At 45.8% G+C, this 20,558-nt stretch overlaps 1 protein-coding gene across 1 annotated transcript in view; it reads left to right on the forward strand.

The window, feature by feature from the left end:
* The window catches only part of LOC138481513 (cadherin-9-like), a 1,092,027-nt gene that overhangs the window by 248,919 nt on the left and 822,550 nt on the right, over nucleotides 1-20,558 (forward strand). The window lies entirely within an intron of this gene.

A 20,558-nucleotide genomic window follows, 5' to 3' on the forward strand; every position in this document is an offset into this window, starting at 1 on the left:
CAGGATCTGTCACTGAAATCTGTAGGCGGTAGGACTGCTTAAAAAGTAGTAGCCTACTGCCTAAATCTGTAGGGTTGGCAAGTATGTAATTACATACATTAATATTTTGCTCATTATGTGCACGCCAGTAAGAAAGTGATGAGACTTGCGAATTGGCCAAACATGTAATCGGAAGATACACCAAACACTCCCAAGCAGCACAGAGGCGTCTTTTTTATGAACTCACAACTTTGCAAGTTATGAGCACTGGGCCACAGACAGATCATGCGATTCACCCTCAAGATACAATTTTAGAAATGAGTGAAAGCTGGGGTTAGTACAGAGTCAGATGTGAAAGGATGACTGACGTAGTGGGTTGCGTTCAGGAGGGCCCGGCATGAGAGCCGATGGGCTGCTGAAAACTCCTCAAAACGTTTCATGTGCTAAATGGCTAGAATAAGTGTAGGGAAACTGCTAAACAACACAATGTTGATCCACTTTTCCTAAGCATACTTTGCTGTTGTAGCTTGCACTGATATTGACCAACCTCTGCTACCTTGATTCTTAGGTACACACCAACCTGGGGCCAGTGCCATCAAATAGACAACGCAAAAAAGAGGGAACTGCTGAACTGATTTCACATGAGAGCACTGGGCTCTGCCCTGCCTTGCATGATATATGTACACGGAGGAACCATTTTTTGGTGGATTTTATTAGTTTGAAAAACTCTAGCCCTTAATATGAAGATATTTTCCTCCATCAAATAATGTATAACTGCTCTAAAGTTCTACCCCACTACAGTCCAAATGCATCTATACTTCTCGAACGAGCTCAAGGTCCTAAATGGATTCCCATGCTAGTGTACTAATTGCACGTGTATCTATATTATATTTTAGTGACAAGATTAGCACATATCCGCTATAAAAGAGAAATACCTAGGGAAGATGCAGGGACATACCAGAAACAATCAATGCCTGTACTGATGGAGGTGAATGCAAACAAAGGTCATCAAACGGCCTGGTGACACAAAGTAAATGTGTGAAGTAAAAAAGACCTTCTGCAAAATGTTTGTTTGAATTCCAGCATCAACAGCATGAAATGAGCCTCCGGAATGATTGTAAGCAATTGCCATCTGGCACGTGCAAACAGAATGATGAGGGAAATTCCATCCCAAAAAGGAGTAATCTGCAAACCAGATTCTGCTGTTCCTGTCAACTCCATGCCAAAGCATAGTGTAATCTTGCCCTGCCGCATCAGTAGCCTGATCGGTGGCAACCGCTTTACTTTCAGCACAGAACAGGTTTGTTGATCATGAGGTACCCACTTCAGAGCCACAGAGACATCCAAGTCCCTGCAGTGATTTTTGACCTTTTATTTTTATGTGGGGTACCGCACATGGCCGTAACCCCACCAGGGGTGGACTGGCTTATAGGGAACTCTGGAGATATCCCGGTGGGCCTCTGCACCATGGGCCTCTTTTGTGTAGTATTTTCAAATGTTCTCATAGGAAAAGCATTGGGCTTGCTGAAAATGTGTCATATGGGGCCACTTTGAACATTATTTCCAGGGCCTCTTTTGGTCCCCAGTATTTATTTCCAGGGCCTCTTTCAGTTCCCAGTCCACCCTTGAACCCCACCCTCCTGATCTCTGCCCCACGCATCACCCTTCACTCCTTTTCTCTGCGCGGTTGGGGCTGGACGCACTAGCATTACCGGGAATGTTTCCTTTTATTCCCTTTGTCCCCTTCCTTCCTGCACTGGTTCCACGGTCAACTAGTCTTCCGTCTATGCCAGAGCGTCTAGGATTTGTGTCCTGTTCTTCATGCCAATGTTGTTTCTCGAGGGTGGATCCCCATTCTCTTTGCTTAGCGTGTCTAGGCCTGGAACATCGCTGGGGCTCGTGCTTCTATTGCGATTCCCTCTCCGTTCGGGCAATCCAGCGTCGGCTTCTGCGGTGGAAGGAGGTGTTTCACCACGTTCCTCGACTGCATTTTCAGCTCTTAATCGACAAAAAGAAGACATGCCCGGTACGTTCTTTACTTTTCAGGGTGCCCCAGCCAGGAGACTCCTTCCTGGGGTCTTCCAGGACTGGGAGGGGTTCGAGCAGCTCCATCAGCAGGGGTTCCCCTGAGATGCCCTAAAAGGGGCCTAATGGGCGCACCAGAGGTTTCTCTGAGGGTTCCCGCAGTGGACCAGCCAAAACCGGACACTGTTCCGATTTCACCGTTTGGGTGCTAAAGTTCAGGCCAGGTCTTCTGTGGCTCTGGATACCGGGTTTTGCCCTGAGGTCTCCATTTCTGGAGCTTTCCACACTGATACTGGGGTACACCCTGAGGTCTCAGTTTCTGGAGCTTTCCACCACGAGTCATGGCTCAAGGCCCCTCTTGAGGAAGCTATATGTCCCGGGTTAAAACCTGAGTTTCCTCTTCTTGGGGCTAATTCCAGTGCCTACAGAGTCAGGGGATCCTCTTTGAGGGTCCTGTCGGTGGGGTACATTCCTCAACCATCCCACGCTCAGGATCGTGGTGGTACCAGTTCTGTTGAGGGGCAAAGACGGCCATCAAGCACCACAGGTCTTCCAGTTCAGGCTCCGCCGAGGTTCCTCCACTGGAGGTTAATTCTAGGACAGTTCTTAAGATGTCCAGTAAACATCCTAAATCTGCCAGCACCGGCTCGGCCGAGGATCCTTGTTTCAAGGCTAAAGTGTTACTTAAGTCCCCTGAGGAGACTGTTGCCTCACTTTTTCCTGTGACACAGTTCTCCTCAGGTGTGAACAAAATGGCGGCCCAACCTCCTTGGTCCACGGCAACCATTTTGGATACCTCCCTTACACTACCGTTCACGATGTCTGGTGCTGAGGGCATTTCTTTTGGGGCTAAGCAGCCTTTTCCACGCTATGTGGACAACAAAAGTCTGGTCCACCCTTCATTTAATTGGCGTGCTTGGGCACCGCTGCCTCATACAGTCTCACTCCCTCCTGGTTCTATGCCACTGATCTATGTGGATCCAGCCGGTGGTGGGCGCTCCAGGCAACCATCCTCATCGTGTTCATGGAAGCATGCCCCTCACAAGTGGCCTCTGCCTACTCCAGCACCTAGACCTTCATCTGAGGATGTGTTTATTGGGAAGTTTCAGACACTCGTGCACTCTGATTCATTGAGGGCGTATTTTACAGGTCTTTTCAGGGAACTGTACCCTGAACCTCTGGTACCGCCTTCTGTCCCGGCTGTTCCTATGCAGGACCCGGTGGTGCCATCTCCTTCACCTCTTCCTGCCAGACCTCTTCCATCCTTTCCTCCTCTGCCTCCGCTTTCTCCCATAGAGAAGATGCAAGGGACATGGGATAACACTTTAAATCCTGAAGCACAACGTGCAGTGGAACAGTCTTCTGTCCCTGCTTTGCTGGATGAGTCTCAAGTGGATCAGCACAGTGATGAACAGCACCTCTCTGTTAGAGCATTCCATGACCAGGTCCTGGATATGATGGCACTGCTTGATATTCCAGTGCCCGAGGGTCCCACTCCTCAGGAAGTGGTGCCTTCTGGATCCTTTATTCTCTCACCTCCGGAGCGCACTGACCTCTTCCTCCAGAAGGACGTCTTGGCTGAGGCCTGTAAGGTCTGGGATAAACTCCATACCGGGCTGCATCTCAACAAGAGGATTGACGCTCGATACAAGCTTCATGCCTTGGAAGAGATAGCCTTATCGGCTTGTCCGCTCCCTTCTTCAACGGTGGTGGCAGCAGCCACCCTCCAGTCCAAGCCAGCCTCTGCATCGTCCGCGGCAGCGGCCCAAATCTTCTCTGAAGAGGAGGAGCTCCTTGACGTCTTTAGCAAAAAAGTATTTTCCAATTTGGCGCTCGAACTTCGGCAGGCTAACACCAAGCACATCCTGGCGGCAGCCAATCTGAGGCTGTGGAAGGAGCTAGCTGATTCCCAGGAATGTATTCCTGCGTTTAGGTTAGATGACTTTAAAGCTGGTCTGTTGGATGCCAAAGTGTTGGTAGAGGATTTACTCGAAGCTGCGGCGACACCCCACATAGATACATCAGCTCGAGGCCTTATGGTCGGGGTCGACATCTCCAGCCAAGCGTGGTTCCATACGACAAAGTTCTCAAAGGAATTGCAGGACAAAGTACTGGACCTTCCTTTTGATGGTAAGGAATTATTCCATTCCTCCACAGATGAAGAACTCACAAAGACCAAGGCGAGTACCTAAACCACCAAATCTTTATCAGTCCTGGTGAAAGCTCCAGATAAGGCCCCTTTTACAAAGAGGTCAGGGTCCCAAACTCGGTCCTTCTCTGGATTCTGGGGGTTTCAGGATCGCTGTGCATGCCGAAGTAAAGCTCCGGTTGGCAGCAACAGCAAGGTGGTTGTTTTTTCTTTCGGCCTCAGCCTCCTCTCCAGGGACAGCTAGTCTCTACACATCTTCCAAATGATATTTTTTGTCGGTCGCACAAGACTCCGGTGGGAGGACGAATCTCGACTTATCTGGAGGCGTGGCAGACCATCACCGAAGACTGGTGGGTTTTGCCCTTCGCTCGGGCGGGCTTCTGCTTGCCCCCCCCTAACCCAACATTCAACCCTCCTTCCAGCAGATCGGGTCACTCTCCCTCAGAGCTGAGGTCCAAAAACTTCTGGACCTCAAAGCGGTAGAAAATGTTCCTCTCATGGAGCAAGGGGAGGTCTTTTACTCCTGTCTGTTCACAGGGCCCAAACCCAACCAGGCTGGCCTGCTCACTATCCATGAACTTTCCCACTTCCATCTTTCTCTTCCCCAAGAGAAATTCAAGATGATCACGCCTTGCCAAACAAAGTCCTCTCTGCAGAAGGGCAACTGGCTCAGTGTAGTGGACCTTCAGGACGCATACATACACATCCTGATATGCAGTCTGCATCGGAAATATCTGTGGTTCTCTCTGGGAGAGGAACACTTCCAGTTCTGTATGCTCCTGTTTGGTCTTAGCTCGCTGAAGCATACCGGAGACTCCTCCGAGGGCCCCTGCAGCGGGTCTGCCAAAACCAGATCTTCTTCTGAGGTTCCCTGTTTGTGGGCTAAGATTGGGCCCAGTTCTTCTGTGGCTCTGGATACTAGGGTTCGCCCTGAGGTTTCCACATCTGGAGCTAACTGCACCGAGTCTCGGCTTGAAGCCCCTCTCGAGGTGGCTATATGTACCGGGGTTGAACCTGAGGTTCCTGTTTTTGGGGCTAAATCAGACTCCAACAGAATTGAGGGTCCCTCATCGAGGGTCTTGACTGTAAGGTATATCCCTCCGCCTTCCCATGCACATGGCCGTGGTGGTACCAGTTCTGTTGAGGGGGGAAATAGGGCGGTCACGCACCACAGGCCTTCCAGTACCAGCTCTGCCGAGGATTCTACACTAGAGGCTAATTCTGGGGCATTCCCTAAGGTGTCGAGTAAACACCCTAGATCTGACATTGCTGGCTCTGCCAAGTTTCCTTGTTTCAAGGCTAAAATGGCACAAAAGGTCCCTGACTTCCCTGAGGAGACTTTTGCCTCACTTGCTCCTGTGATGCAGTTCGCCTCAGGCATTGACAAAATGGCGGTCCAACTGCTGTGGACCACGGCAGCCATTTTGAATACCTCCCTTCAGCAGCAGTGTAGGTCGTGTTCGCACAAACATTTCGGTGGTGATGTTTACATCAACAAGCAGGGAGGCACCAAGTCTCTCCTCCTTGTGGATCTTGCCATACAAATTTGAGACTGGGGCATCCAGAACAATGTTTGGCCCCAGGCTGCATACATCCCGGGTCACATCAATGTGGCCGTAGATTCACTCAGTGACCAGTTGGCTGCAGTTACGAGTGGGAGATAAACAGCACTGTCCTCTCCAACATTTTCCATCAATGGGGCACTCCAGAGGTGGACCTCTTTGCAACTTCTTCAAACAAGAAAACTTCCTTTATGCATCCAGGAACAGTCTCGGAGTGCCCCACCTGGAGGACGCCCTTGAGATCTTATGGGACAACATGAAAGCTTATGCCTTTTCCCCATTGCCTCTGATTCATCGGTCACTCTACAAGCTTGGCAGCACATCGAACTGCACTCTCCTGTTCATGACTCGTTGTGGCCAGCCATATTCTATTTTTTGGAACTACAGCATCTGCTGGTACCTTCCCTGATCAGATTATTGCAGATTACTGACCTGCTTCACCAGAGTATTCACCAGAGGGGGCACCCCTGTCCACGATCATTCAGCTTGGCGGCCTGGTGCCTGAGTTCAGATCGTTAATACAGTTCGGTCTGTCCGAAGACAATATGCGCATTATCCAAGCGGCCGGGAAGCCTTCTATGAGGTCTCAGTACTGGAGCAAATGGCTCTGGTAATGCTAATGGTATTTAGCTAAACAGCTCGATCCCAGGCAAGCTTCGGTCAACACTGTTCTGTCTTTTGTGTCTCATCTGGCCGCCACTGGCATCCATGTTCTGTCATGCAGAACTTACTTACCCGCTATTGCGGCCTACCTGTGCACGGACAGCTGTTCCTTTTCATTGACTGATCCAGTCATCAAAAGAAATTTTTCGGGTCTTCATCTCTTCCTGCTGGTGCGCACCCCTCATCCCATATGGGATTTGAATGGGATCCTCACTGCGTTATGCCATTTGAATCCATGGCCACTACTGATCTTAAGTATCTTTCTTGGAAGGTTGCCCTTCCTGACCGCAATAACATTGGCGAGTTGAGTAAGTGAGCTCCAAGCTCGCTCCGAGGAACATCCGTTCCTCACTTTCCTATGGGATAAGGTTGTGCTTCGCACTCATCCTTCCTTCCTGCTTAAGGTGGTTACCGATTTTCACTTGAACCAATCGATCTCCTTACCTGTCTTTTTTCCTAACCCGGCATCTGATGCCGAGAGAGTTGTGCACAACTTGTACGTCTGGCGAGCCCTGAAGTTTTACCTCGACTGAACAAGTGAACTCACAAGCTCCTCTCAACTCTTTCTAACATTCGAAGACCTGAAAGGGAAACCAGCTACCAAAGCAACTATCTCCCGCTGGATTACCTCATGTTTTTCAGAAGCCTATAGAATTCAAGGCCTTATACCACTGAACAGCATCCATGCACATCTAGTCCATGGTAAAGCAACTGCTGTTGCCTTCCAAAAGTATGTCCCTGGGGAGTCAACCTCCAAGGTGGCTTTGTGGGCCTCCCCATCGGCTTTACCTGAGCTCCAGGGCTGATGCCCATTTTGGCCAGGCTGTTCTTTAGAACTTATTTCAGTAAAGGGGTTTTTCCATCCACCTGTACTACCTATGGTGTGTGCTTGGGAATCTCCCACAAATATGGAAGTATAGGGGATGGGATGTAGGAGTATAACAAAGTTACTCACCGTAGTGACCACCTTACTCCTAGTCCATAGTCCCCTTTCCTCCATATGCACGCCCGCCGTACCCTCTAATAAGTATCCTCTATTATTGCTTAAATGGTCTTAGACCTGGCAATAGAAAAGGACTCAAGGGCAATGTGCGGGGCCGGAGATCAGGAAGGCGGGGTTACGGGCATGTGCAGTACCCCGTGTAAAAATAAAAGAAGAAGAAAAATCAATGTTTTTGATGTTTTTTAACAAAAGTGCTCGGGTCCCGTCCGGAAGGACGGAATGTCCCACAAGTATGGAGGAAAGCAGACTATGGACTAGGAGTAAGGTAGTAACTACGGTGAGTAACTTTGTTATTGTCGTCTGTTTTGGTTTGTAGAGATGTGAGGGCTGAGTGGGTCATTTTACCCCGACTCATCCTTCTACTCCTGCGAGACATAATCCAATTTGTCACAATGACATGTCTTGTTCTTCTGCACATTAACATTTGTAATAGCACAACACCCTCAAATACCCACGCGCATATACAGAGTAACACATAGTAGATTTAAGTCTACCTCCTAAAGTAATACAATATCAACAAAGTTTGAGGAGCTTGCAGGCAATATGTATTTATGTATTTGGATAGAGTCCGTCAAAAATTATCGGCTAATGCTGACCTTTGAACTATAGCATAAAACTCTTTACATTAGATATATGCAAGGATTAGCAAGGATTAGCTGTTTCCCACTAAATAAACTGATGGTAAACAACACCACATCGACAAGCAAAGGAATACCATATTGTGTCAGAATACTGTTCAAACATGTCATAAATATGCAAGATGGAAATAAGCAAACATTTACTTGGGGTCAAAATCAATGGTTACTCAAGTGAAGTATTAACAAAGGACATCAAGGAATGTATGGAAGCTAGTGAAGAGATGCTGCCTAATTTCATCATGACATGGAAGACCCCAGTGTCTACCTTTTGGGTACATTAATCTCCTGTTCTTCTACATTTAAACAATATTTAAAAGTAATTATTGGATGGACATAAACAAGAGGAAATACTGCCTAATAAACATGTGTGCGCGATAAACGCGATTAAAGGAGAACCATATGGATGTGGGATAGTAGCTCTCAATCAGACGTTGACATTTTGTTTCTAGCACAAAAATTGAGGAAGTTATGGATGTTTTAGTGGAGGTCATTTTTCCGAGACAGGGGCAAGAATAGAAAACAGGAATGCACATTTAAAATGACAAATGGATTTCTAACACTAGGGGATGACTATGAAGAAACAAATACCACACAGAAGCACAGCCACTTGAACAGGGTGACTGCCTGCCGAGGAGCTCGCCTTCTTCAGATGAAATATATCAGCGCATAGATAGTTTTAACAATACTAGTACAGGAGGAAGATAGGAGGGATAAGATAGAGAGTTTAGACAATTCAAAAATACTACTAACAATGCAGGTTCTGAAGACAGGATAGGATGGATATAAGATAGGTATAGAGTATGGACAGTACGTATGCTAGTGACACAGTTCTACCTATAGATACTCACTAGACATGTTTTTACACGGAACCGTCAGGATTCTGATCAAGACAGACTGCTGGGCACATCGGATTAGACTGGGCCTGTTCACAGCATGGCACAGGACTGGATCGGATCTGCAATGGTTCTGGTCACAGCACGGCACTGGACTGGATTGGTTCCCCTTAGATTTCTCGGGTTGGTTCTAGTTCTGGAGCTTTAAGGCATATCTGAAAATGGTTCAGCTATACAATGGGCTTTTCTGCTTTGCCAAGTTTCTGGAGTCTGGAGCAAGTAATGTGGATGATTCTGCGACAGGGTGCTCTGCCAGCATTCGGATAGTGGGTGAATCTATCTGTCCTTCCTGAGTGCTGAGCTGTCTGTATTTATGCTTATGATAAAGGGGTGTGTGTGCTGGTTTATCCTAAGATCGCCCCTCTGACAGGGATTGGTCAAGGTCTCCCCTCTTCCTTGATAGGAGGAGAAAAACACTGTGTCATTTTTATGGTGTGGGTTTATGAGGCCTAGAGTCCACCCTTAGCCTCTTGAACACAAAATCTACTTTTGATACAATACATATTTACAAATGTCCAATCTCTATAACAGGCATATATACAGATTACATATTTTGTGTAGCAGATATTCCTCCAAGCCCCGTCGCTGTGGGATCTTGTGTCTGCTTTTGGCAGAGTTTTGCCCTTTTCATCCAGAACACAATGTCCAATTTGGGAGCACATTTCTAAAATATGCCCGTTGAACCTGGGCATACATGTATAAAGTTTCATACTTCTATCAGAAGTGCATTTTGTGCAATATCACTTTTTCCGCCGTTTCTTCCCAGAACATGTCACAGAGTTCTGGCGCCTTTTCGCCTGTGCATCCGAATATTACATTAACAATGCTGTTATTTATATATTTTGCACAATTTTATATAGGGAGTTATCAGTCTTTTTAAAATGTGTCTTTTGTCCTTGTTAAGCAACAAATGGTTGTTTAGCTCCACCCCTTTGGTCTTTTCCTGGGACGCAGGAACATCTCCTCCCTGTTTCTCCTGGGCAGAGGCCATTTACAACTCTTCACACTTCAAATTTCCTTTTAGCTGGAGGATGTCCATTGTCTCCTTCGCCCTGCAAACCAAATGCTTCCCCCACCCTATAATCATCACATATGTGTGATTTCCTGCTGGAGAGGACTGGAGAGAGAGAGAGCTGTTATTCCAGTTTGGGTGGATTTTAGCCAGGCTTAAATTTAAGGTTAATTCTGTTGCATTTTTTTTCTTGGTTTAAAATAAACTTGTGATTTCAAACTTGCAGCTAGAATGTTTATTCCAAATTCTACACCATTGGCTTAAACAGCTACAACATAGATTGCTCTCAAGAACAGGTCACTTAGATTTCAAACATTACATTTCAGTTTGCATTACACGCTAGGCTTTGACTTGGGTGTGTGCCGGATTGAAATCACTTACAGCTTGGGGGCTCGTCACGAGATCCTGAATTAGACATACCACTTGTGACAGTCTAACACAGCGTGCTAACTGATGGGGGAACATACACCCTGTTGGGCTACCACACTGTGCTACACTGTAAAAACACCTTTCAATAGAAACACTCAAAGGAGTTGGGTGTGTTTTGCAAAGGTAAAAGTAACCCTGAGATAAGTCAGAAGGAAATTAATATTTCCGGAATGGCGACCCCAGTGGAAATTAATATGGCAAAAGAACACCTACTGCACACATTGTTTGTCAGGGGTGAATGGGTTGAGCAGGATCAGAAAGTTTGGCTGTAGGAAATCAAACAACAAGCCACTGCCACAGGAATAGATTTATGGCAGGACCAGGATCCATTACACCAGGCACTAAGTGAGCTGTATATGGCCCCAAGGGTAAAAGGAGAGCAATGTAAAATTGCCAAAATAGCGGCGTACCTGTACCTCCACATTGGAGAAATACAGGAAAAATATGCCGAAAACCTAGACCTGGCAAAAAGGCAAGTACAATCCCCAGAGAAGGCCCAAACTGATCTGGACTCTGCAGAGCAAAGGCTACAAAAGAGCCACGAATCAGAGAGTGAAACCAGACAGTACCTGATAAAAGTAAAGGAAGATCTGGATCTCCTGCAGCAAGAGAGGGTAGAGCAAGACACCAAATTGCTGACACTACAAAAAGAGTGCCAAGAAAGGTTGGATTCTATATTACAGAGCCAACAAAAACTGGAATAGCAACTAAATTATAATAGGGCCTGCGCAGGGCAGATAATCACCCTGGAAAATCAGATTGATGAGATAAAAGAGGAAAATAACAAATTAATTCTCAAAGATCTTGAATGCCAAACAGAATTTGATGAAGAGTGCCAGAAAGCTGGTGCATTAAAATAAACAAAGGGACAACCTGGCTGCACAGAGGGGTACTCTAATTCAGGAAATTGATGCCTTAGGCCAGGAAGTCAACTATTTAAAAACCAAGGTGGAAGAAAATCACCTGGCCCTTCAGGGACTGGGTGAACTCAAAAAGGACTATGAAAAGCTTTTAGAGCACACCAGGAGGGTGGAAGATGCTCTGGGAAAGAATGACCAGGCCAGTAAGGACAGAATTCAGGAGGTGAGCCTCCTGCAGCACACATTTGCCCAATACACCCAAATCAGACAGGAAGCACAGAGAGACAATAAGGCTCTCTGTGAGGAAAATGACAGGCTCCATAGACAGGTAGCCATGCAGGAACAATTAGTAGAGACCAGTAAGGCCTTAATAGAAGAACAAAAGGGTCAGATTATTGCATGGCAACAGGGAGAAGGGCTGAGAGAGATGAGGTCAGATGGGAGATGGAAACCCCTGAGCATAACCTCATGAACCATGGCACCAGAGACTTTAAACTATTCCATTCCATGAACTCTGACACCCCCATGTCCACTGGCTCACATGAACCAAGGGCCACGGGGATGGTAGACTTCAACCCAATAGGAAACATGGGGCCAATAGGTCTGCGCCTCCCAGAAATGGATGGGCGGGCATCTATGTATAGGTTCCCAAGTGCTAGGGCCATCTTCTCTGATCAGGGAAACTCCATTGAGGGGAGAATCAGAGAAATGTATCCTCAGAAATATAACTTACCCAGCGATCAGACGGTAAAAGTTGGTGGGGAATTCCACAAGACTAGGCCCGCTAAGAGCATGCTCAAAACCTCTTCCCAGCTAGGACAGTGGGGGGGTACTCAACCAATCAGGGGAGCAAGGAAGATTCCAAAGACTCTTCTAAGCGCCACAGGACCCAAGAAACTAGGCCCCCACATTCTGCCAGCCATTCCCAAGCTTGCAGTATCCGGGAGAGCATAGAAGACCAGACAGCCACCTCTGGTAGCAGTGCCTCTGGGTCAGAGGATGAGTGGACCAGGGTGCCAGGGACTGAAAAGGCCAATAAAGTCAAGAGGGCTTTACTCAAGGATCCCCTGAAACAAATAAAATCTATTAGGAGCGTCATCACGCTCTACCACAAAACCTCTAAATATTCGGTTTGGGAGCACCTTGAATCATCTGAGGGCTCAACATAACCCTCAGATGAGCATGGCGGCTCAGAACTCCTCGAATCCAGGGTCTGGTGCTCCAGAACAATGACAGGGGAAGAACCCCGACAAACCACCGGTTCCCAGGGAGGAGGCACAAGGGGGGGGCGTAAAGCCTTGGAGGAAGCTTCCTTCCCCACTTGTGAAAAGCCCCTGGAAACCCAGGAACTGGAACCAAAATCTCCTGCCCCCGAAAGTCTACAACCCAAGGAGCAGAGGGTGGGTAGGAGAAATAAAGAGCCTAAAAAGACCCATTTTGTGGAGGAGGTACAAATCTTCCAGTTTGAAGGATAGGTGTCCTCAGAGGATTCTGGGAAAATGATCTTCTCCTTCAGGGATGGGGAACTCCTCCCAAAGAAAAATGGGTCCCAAAGGATCCAATCCAGACTGGGTAGATGTGGGGACCGAGTTCGAACCGCCCATCATCAGTACCCAGAATGACCAGCACAAAAATCTCCTGGTTCAAACCCATCCTGGTGACTGCATCCAAAAAGGGGGAGTGGGCAGCCCAGAATCAGAACCAGGGGAACCAAAAACTTCCCCCATATCTAGCTGTCACCTTTTTCTTACAGATTCTCAAGAACCCAAAAAAAACCCAGCCCAAATCACATTACTGTCAGTATCCAAAGCAAAGAAACAAACCCACCAGTTGGCCAAAAATGTACATTATCCTTGCCCCCTTGAGCAAAAGGAGGGAAGATTTTATGCCCCGGTCCAAATACAGGGGCAATGTGCAATTTTGGCACTGGTGGACACTGGATCTCAAGCTACCCTTCTGTCAAAAAGGGACTTTGATCAACTGATTTCGGGAAGGGGGAGAAATACCAAATTCCTCTCACCCCTCTTCCTGGGCAACTTCAGAACTTCGATGGGAAGGACATTCCCATCAAGGGGACTGCGGATTTGGACATTAAAATTGGGTGACACAAGGTGAAGCACCCGGTCATAGTTGTGACTCCAGAGGGCACACCTTGTTTACTAGGGAATGACATCTTGCGTAGGTTGTCTCCCCTCATAGATTGAGTAAACAAGGTCCTCTGGACCCAGGTTAGCCGACCAATAAAATTGAAACATAGTGTCAACCATGTTAGTTTAAACAGCACATGCCACATGGTTGAACAAAAACCTGACCAAATAGAATTTCACTGTCAGAATAATCAAATCCCGAACGTGACAGTAATTGCAGTAGGACAACAAACTGGTGATGGGGAGTCCTCTCTTTTTTCTAAACATCAACCTTGATTCCAGTCTAAGGTGGCATTCCACACTGGACGGAAACACTCTGAAATGCTATACAAGTTCACAATCAGAAAATCCAAGTTCCTATGGTCCACAAAGATGAGAAATCAGCTCAAAGCTTGGCTGATGTTCAAAAAATTGGAGAGCAGTTGTTCATCCCTATTCAGCTTAATGAGTGGAAGGACTCTGTTCTCGCCCGAGTATGTGTGAACAACGGTAAGAGCTTCATCAGCGAGGCCATGTTCCGCAAAATCCCAAAAGATCCAGCCATTCCCACATTTAAATTAGCAGACAAATGGGAAATGGACCTGGAAACACCCAATGCCAAACATCTGCTGCCTAGCAGGTGTATGCTCAAAATGTCCATAGGCAACAAGAGCATAGACCATATTTGTTGGGTTGAGCCTGCTCCATTTTATTTAGGCAGTGACATTCTCAATCGCTTTGCCATTAGTTTGGACCTAATAAACTTCAAAGCTTGGTCCTGATTAGCGGGTAATCCCATGGATTTTGATGACCCAGAAAAAGCATTTCGGTCACCACAACTGCTGCCATATGCAGTTGAAATTCAGATTGGAGAGGAAGTCACCATCCCAGAATGGACTAGACAATTCTCACTGGAAGTAAAAATTAAAAGAGGACAGAAACGGAAAAACCCTGACGCATATATCCTTCTCAATGCTCATATCCAACAGCAAGGGTTGCGGGTAAACCCAACATCACTAGTCAACATAGAACACAACACCATTCCAATAGAGGTGGATAACAGTGAACTAAAGATTATCACTCTGGCCGCAGGCACCATTATTGGAATGGTGGTTGATGACTAACATTTTTCCATCGATTTAGGTAATGAACTGTTAGTACCAATCCCCAAGGACTGTTTTGACAGTGATAGTGATGATGACAAAACACCAGACAGGATCTTCACCCGGCATGGGGGGAATTTCCTGGTGTACTCTTCCTGCCTTTATGGTAAGGAAGATGTGACCTGTGACTTCAGGAGTGAGAAGGTGATCTTTCAAGTCCACGAGGACTGCCTTCCCCACCTGAAGCCATCAGTCAAAATCAGCACTTTGACCAGGGACTTCTCCACCCAACTGGAGGAGGCCGCTGAGATAGCCAAACCGGTAGTCTTTCCAGGCTTCAGGCAGATGGTTGAAGAGAGAGTCAACCTAGCTGATGCCTTTAAAACTCTGGAGCAAAAGCAAAAATTGAAACAAGTTTTCTTAGATTTTCAAGATCTCTTTGCGGTGGACTCATATGACTGTTGTCGCACCGACATCCACACAACAACAATTCCCACGGACCCTGGCATGACTCCAATATTGCTTGCCTCTCGCATCAATGGAGTCCCTTACTGAAATAATTAAGAAACTTGAGTCCCGTGGGAAAATTTCTCCAGTCCACAGCACCTTCAATAATCTGGTGCTGGGGATTTTGAAACCTAACGGCCAGTGGAGACTCTGTGCTGACCTAAGGGAGCGCAACAAACGGGTCCATACTTCCCGATGGCCTCTTCCCTACATTGACCACGGGCTGGCCCAGATCCAGGGGCCAAAGGTATTCACTGCAATAGACCTGACCAGTGGGTACTGGACTGAACCTGTCAGTAGGGAGGACCAATACAAGCTGGCCTTTACATTTGGGAGGCAGCAGTACACTTGGACCCGGACTCCCTTCGGATACATCAACTCCGGCAATGAATTTAACATTTTTCTACACAAGGCCATGCCCAACCTGGGTGAAAGGGGTAACCTGGCCTATGTAGATGATGTTCTAGTCAAAAGCTCAACTGTGGAGGAACACATAGTGGAGATCTGTTATGTTCTGACACAGTTGAGGGCTGCCGGAGCAAAATTCTCCTTTCAAAAGGCACAGTGGTGCAGAACCCGTGTCAATTTCATGGGGCATGAGATTCCTCCTCAGGGTCTCTGTCCCTAGGAAAAGAAAGTGGAAGCACTCCAGAAATTAAAATATACCACAACTCTGCAGGAACTAAGGAGCCTCCTTGGACTAACTAATTACAGCAGAAAGTTCATTGAGGACTATGCAGAGATCACAAGACCCCTGATCCATCTTTTGAGGAGGGGTCAAGTGAGAGTGGGGTCCAGAACAAGCCAAGGCAGTAAGACAACTCAAAAGAAGCCTCTATCAAGCGCCTTGCCTAGCTTACCCTGTCAAGAACAAGGAGTTCTTCTTGGAGACAGGGTTCTCAAATACATGCTTGACTACAGTTTTATATCAAAAGCATGACAAGGTCAATAAAGTAATCACCTATGTGACTAAGACTTTATCCTTTGTGGAGGAAAAATTCAACGATTGTGAGAAGGCACTCCTGGCGACGGTGTGGGCATTGTAGAATTACCACCCGTTTATCCAGGCGGAACACATCATAGTGGAGACTCCACACCAACCTTTGCAATATCTTCACAGTGACAGAATCCGGGCCGGAAATGTGAGTAATTCCCAAATTTCTTCCTGGATTCTGTCAATGCAAGGCTTTCCTGTGGAGGTCAGATATGGCCAAAACAAGAAAAGTCCCGTCGCGCAAGGTCTGGCTGACTTGCATGATTGTGCCAGAGAAAACTGTCTCAAGGACGAAAGTCTTAAAATCAAGGACAACATGGAGGCCTACCTTAATTCCCCACACAACGTCTATGAAGAAGACCAGTGTGAGGGAATGCCAACTGTCTATGTGGATGGGTGCTCCTACCATGTTGACAACAACAGAGAAAAAGAACTTGTGGCCGGCGTAGGGAATGTATGGGTGAATGATGCCCAGAAACCTCAGCTGGGTACAAAATCGGTCCCTGAAGTAGTCAAGTGGCAGAGTTGATGGCTGTGCATCAAGCCATCCTCACTGCTGTTCAACACCAACTCCACGAACTGGTCATAATCACTGATTCAGATTATGCACGGAACGGGTTCGTGGAGCACCTGGTTAACTGGAAAACCAGAGGGATGCTATGTGCTAATAACAAACCATTAAAACATAGTGTGATTGAATTATAACTACATAAATAAATATTTTAACTTTGCAAACCAGCCTGATTCGTGGTTCAGTGAGACCGGGGGGGAGGGGAGGGGGTGGTTCCAGGAGAGGGGTGTGATATGAGTGGTACATCGTTCAGAATAAAAAAACTTTTAGACACAAATAAATAAGGATTTCAGTTGTACATTACACGCTATGCTTTGACTTAGGTGTGTGCCGGATTGAAATCACTTACACTACCAAATCTAATATAGGGGCTCAGCAATATTTTGTGTGCATTAATAACAATTCATATTTTAACAATGCAACAATGCAGAAACACTATCACAAGCCATGGAAATAGTGTCTTCATCATTCAAAGGCTTCTTCCAGTGGTCAGATTTCCTAAACTTTACACTGCTGCCAAGAATTACGCAAATGCACACAGCAGCCATTTTCCAGCTTGTGTACAGGATTTGCCCCAATCAGTATTGCATGTGAGGCATGGTTCACATAGCGTTTTTCAATATAATATTCACATTGAAAAAACATTTGTGAATCAGGCTCCTGGCTTTTTGTAATTGAGTGAAGTAATGATATGTGTCAATGTGTCTACCATCAGAAAAAAAGCAAATAAGGGCTGCTCTAAATGAATCTATAACCCTAATATAACAATTTGCCTGGAAGCAGGAAGCTGTCCACAGAAACGGCTTTTTTCGTGTACTCTGTTTATGCAATAAGGAACTAAAACATGTTGCTATACCTTTCCAACGTGGAAAAAGGGGATAGTGTGAGGTGAAATCAGTTTCTTGTATGTCAGACAGCACACAATCTTTATTTAATGGAGATTGTTTAAAGAAAAAAAACTCTTTCTCCATTCCAGAAATCTAAGCTTAATTTATGGAAGTTTTTTTTTTTTTAATTTGTACAGTTAAATCTTTCCTCAACCCTATTACATGTGTTGCTATCCATGAATTATGTCTTTAGTATTTCATATTGAACTGAGCTTTGGAATTTCATGCCATATTCCAGTCTTGTCAACGTTTCTCAGATGCTTTCCAATATGGGAAAGGAGCTAAGAAATATAGTTATAAATCACTAAATCCTTTCAGATTCCATTATTGGACTTTGTCTTCTGACATGTGTTGTCTCTTTTTTACCTTAATTTCCAAATATCATGAGTATGATTGTTGCATGATGCATGCATTTTCCCAAATTACAAGATTCCAGTTTCTTCCATGGAAGTCTATCATCTTGAATCCCACGGTTTACGTGTTCTTCCCATTCTGCTATGGAGCAAGCATATCAAGTCTTAAGACATGTAATTAATAGAAATGTCTCGTGTACGTACGTAGCTACAGACCACACAAATGGCTAATCCAGCAAAATGTTTTGCAGATAATATTAGTCTGCCTCAAAAACGTGCAAGTTAACTATGACCATTACTTGTCACAGCTAAAAATGTCTGAATTGATTTTGGCCGAGTCAAATTTTGAGGTGATATCACCTGAGGCAGTGTGCCGACGCAGGCGGTAATGGTCCGCTGCCCAAGTTAGGGGCCTGGGAAAAATGAGTGTCCCTCAGCTTGGGGGGGGCGATGTCGTTACCGACAAAGCCGGCCCAACACTGAGTTTATATCTCCATTAGCAACCATTTAGTTTGCTACACAGGTTCTAAGGGTGTTTAATTTGAAAAAACAAGAAACGTAAATTGTGGTGCTGCGCAGCGCTCTGGTTTCGAAGTCCATTTTCTATGTTGATGACAGTAACGCTATCGGACAAAGAAACAGACTTAGGAGACTACGGTGCAGCTCTGCACCTCAACGTATGTTTCTTTTTTTTTTTGTTTAAACACTCTTAGCACCCGTGTAGCAACGACAATAGTGCTAAGAGGTGAGGGAGCAGCAGGGAGGGGAAGGATGCGTGGGGAACAGAAGGGAGAGCTGGCCAGCACACTCCGGCTGCTCAGAGCATGGGCTTATACCCGAGAATGCAGTCTGCGTTCTGAGCTTCCTGATTGGCCAGCACCCCCTTACAGTCTGGCAATTAGCACTAGGGAATGCACTCTCTCAACACATTCCCTTAAGTGAAAAACACGCATAACAGAGTGAAACTATGAGGTTCCAGGAAATGCTCAATATATGTGTATAATACCTTGATTAAATAATCATGTCTGGTCTTTATTCAGTCTGTTTGGGAAACTACACATGTATTTAACCAAACAGGCTAAATACAAGAACAGAACTGTTTATCTGAACAAGCCATAAAGCCCTTGAAAAACGAATTAATTTGAAGTGTGTTATAGCATTATACATAGATAGTATAAATTAAATCTGCTATTTATACTGCATGCATGATTTGATATAACACCTCGTGTGGGTGGCATGGCAGGCCTGGAAGCCTCACTGCTGAGGCGCACCATGGGAGGTATATGCACGATTTTTGGCAAGGGGTCACACCTTTCTCCATGACACTTTTAAACACACCAACAAAAGGAACACGCTTTGTGCTTATCTTGTTTACTATTTGGTGCAATCCATTCTGCAGTTTTCGGGCTATGGGTGTTTAATGGAACAACCATTTTCTCTACAGGAAAAAGAATGGGAGTATGCTGAAAACTCCTAAATGTTTTCTGTATGCTGGTTGAATCGGAGGATAGCTCAGGGGCAACGCACTCACCTTAGAAGAAAGATAATGCAGAGCAGCGCAGGTTCAATCACTGGTCCGAGCTTAGAAATCTTTGGGTATTAAGCACGTTAAAAATAACTAATTATAACCACTAAAAATATGTTTTATTTGGCTGAGCCCGTGCCAGACATGTATTTTTGAAAACATAATTCAAATCTCTGCCTCGAGTCCAAAGTTATGAGCAATAGAATTGTGGCGAAAGTCCAAGAACGTAAACTTTATCTTAATTATAGGGAGGTGAGTAAACGTGTATATTTCATTAATGTATGCCCCAGGAGACAGGACACATACTGTAATGGGTCTCGCCATGTCTTCCTGTGCTCACATCGGAATAGACATCATGTTCTGACTGTTGAAGAATGGGACTGGCACGGACCAGTGTTTAGAGTTAGTGATTTTTTTTTCTGAAATGATAATCAAATGTACAGTCCCAGAGGCGGATTATATTCGTCCACTCCTTTCACGAGTCCTACGCGCCCTTTCCGTTCGATTGTCTTCATTTACTCCTAACTTCCCCTGCAGAGGACCCCGGAGAAGCCCCGTGTGTTTCTGCAAATCCCCCGGGAAAGAAAGTGCTGGAAGATTCAGAAATCAGAAGATGTTCACAGTATTAACGGATAGCAAACAAGGCACTGCCCAATAATGTGTCACTGCGTTTGAGAGGAATTCGATGCTGTATTTGCACATTGAAAAGCCACTTAACTAAACGGCACATGTAGGCAATCGCTCCGTTCTGAAATGCGCGCGCAGAACACCGTGTTCTTTGAAATGATGGCACCTCAGCGCGAAGGGTCTCATTCTCAAGGCATTTTTCATTTCCTCGCAGAATGGCCACACTTTGAAATCGGCATGCCACTGGCTGCTTAAGAACACTAGCATCGTTTTTCAATTAATGGCTAGGCGCAAACTGCACGATGGCACTACCTCCGTTGCGAATTTACTGCAGAGTAATGTCGCGGGCAGCATTATTTCATGCTTGTGATTGTGTGGCGCTAATTAAATCATTGCCATAGTGATTGCTATAGCAACAAACACATTTGCATCCGCGCTGGCTCTTTTCTTAGAGATCCCAGCAGAGGGCACTTTGCATAAACACTCTTCTTCTGTAATGGTCTGTTTATGAAACTATGTTCTACGTGTTACTAGTTATTTTCTAACTTACGGATTGTTGAACTTTTGCAGTACACTGCCGAAAAGTGTTGCAAAGAGATTTTATAGAAAAGTGTTGCAAAGGCATTTTGCAAACCTGCTGGTTTGTTTACTA

The sequence above is a fragment of the Ambystoma mexicanum genome, chromosome 5p (genome assembly GCF_040938575.1).
Source record: "Ambystoma mexicanum isolate Mex_15411 chromosome 5p, UKY_AmexF1_1, whole genome shotgun sequence".
In the NCBI taxonomy this organism is placed as follows: Eukaryota; Metazoa; Chordata; class Amphibia; order Caudata; family Ambystomatidae; genus Ambystoma; species Ambystoma mexicanum.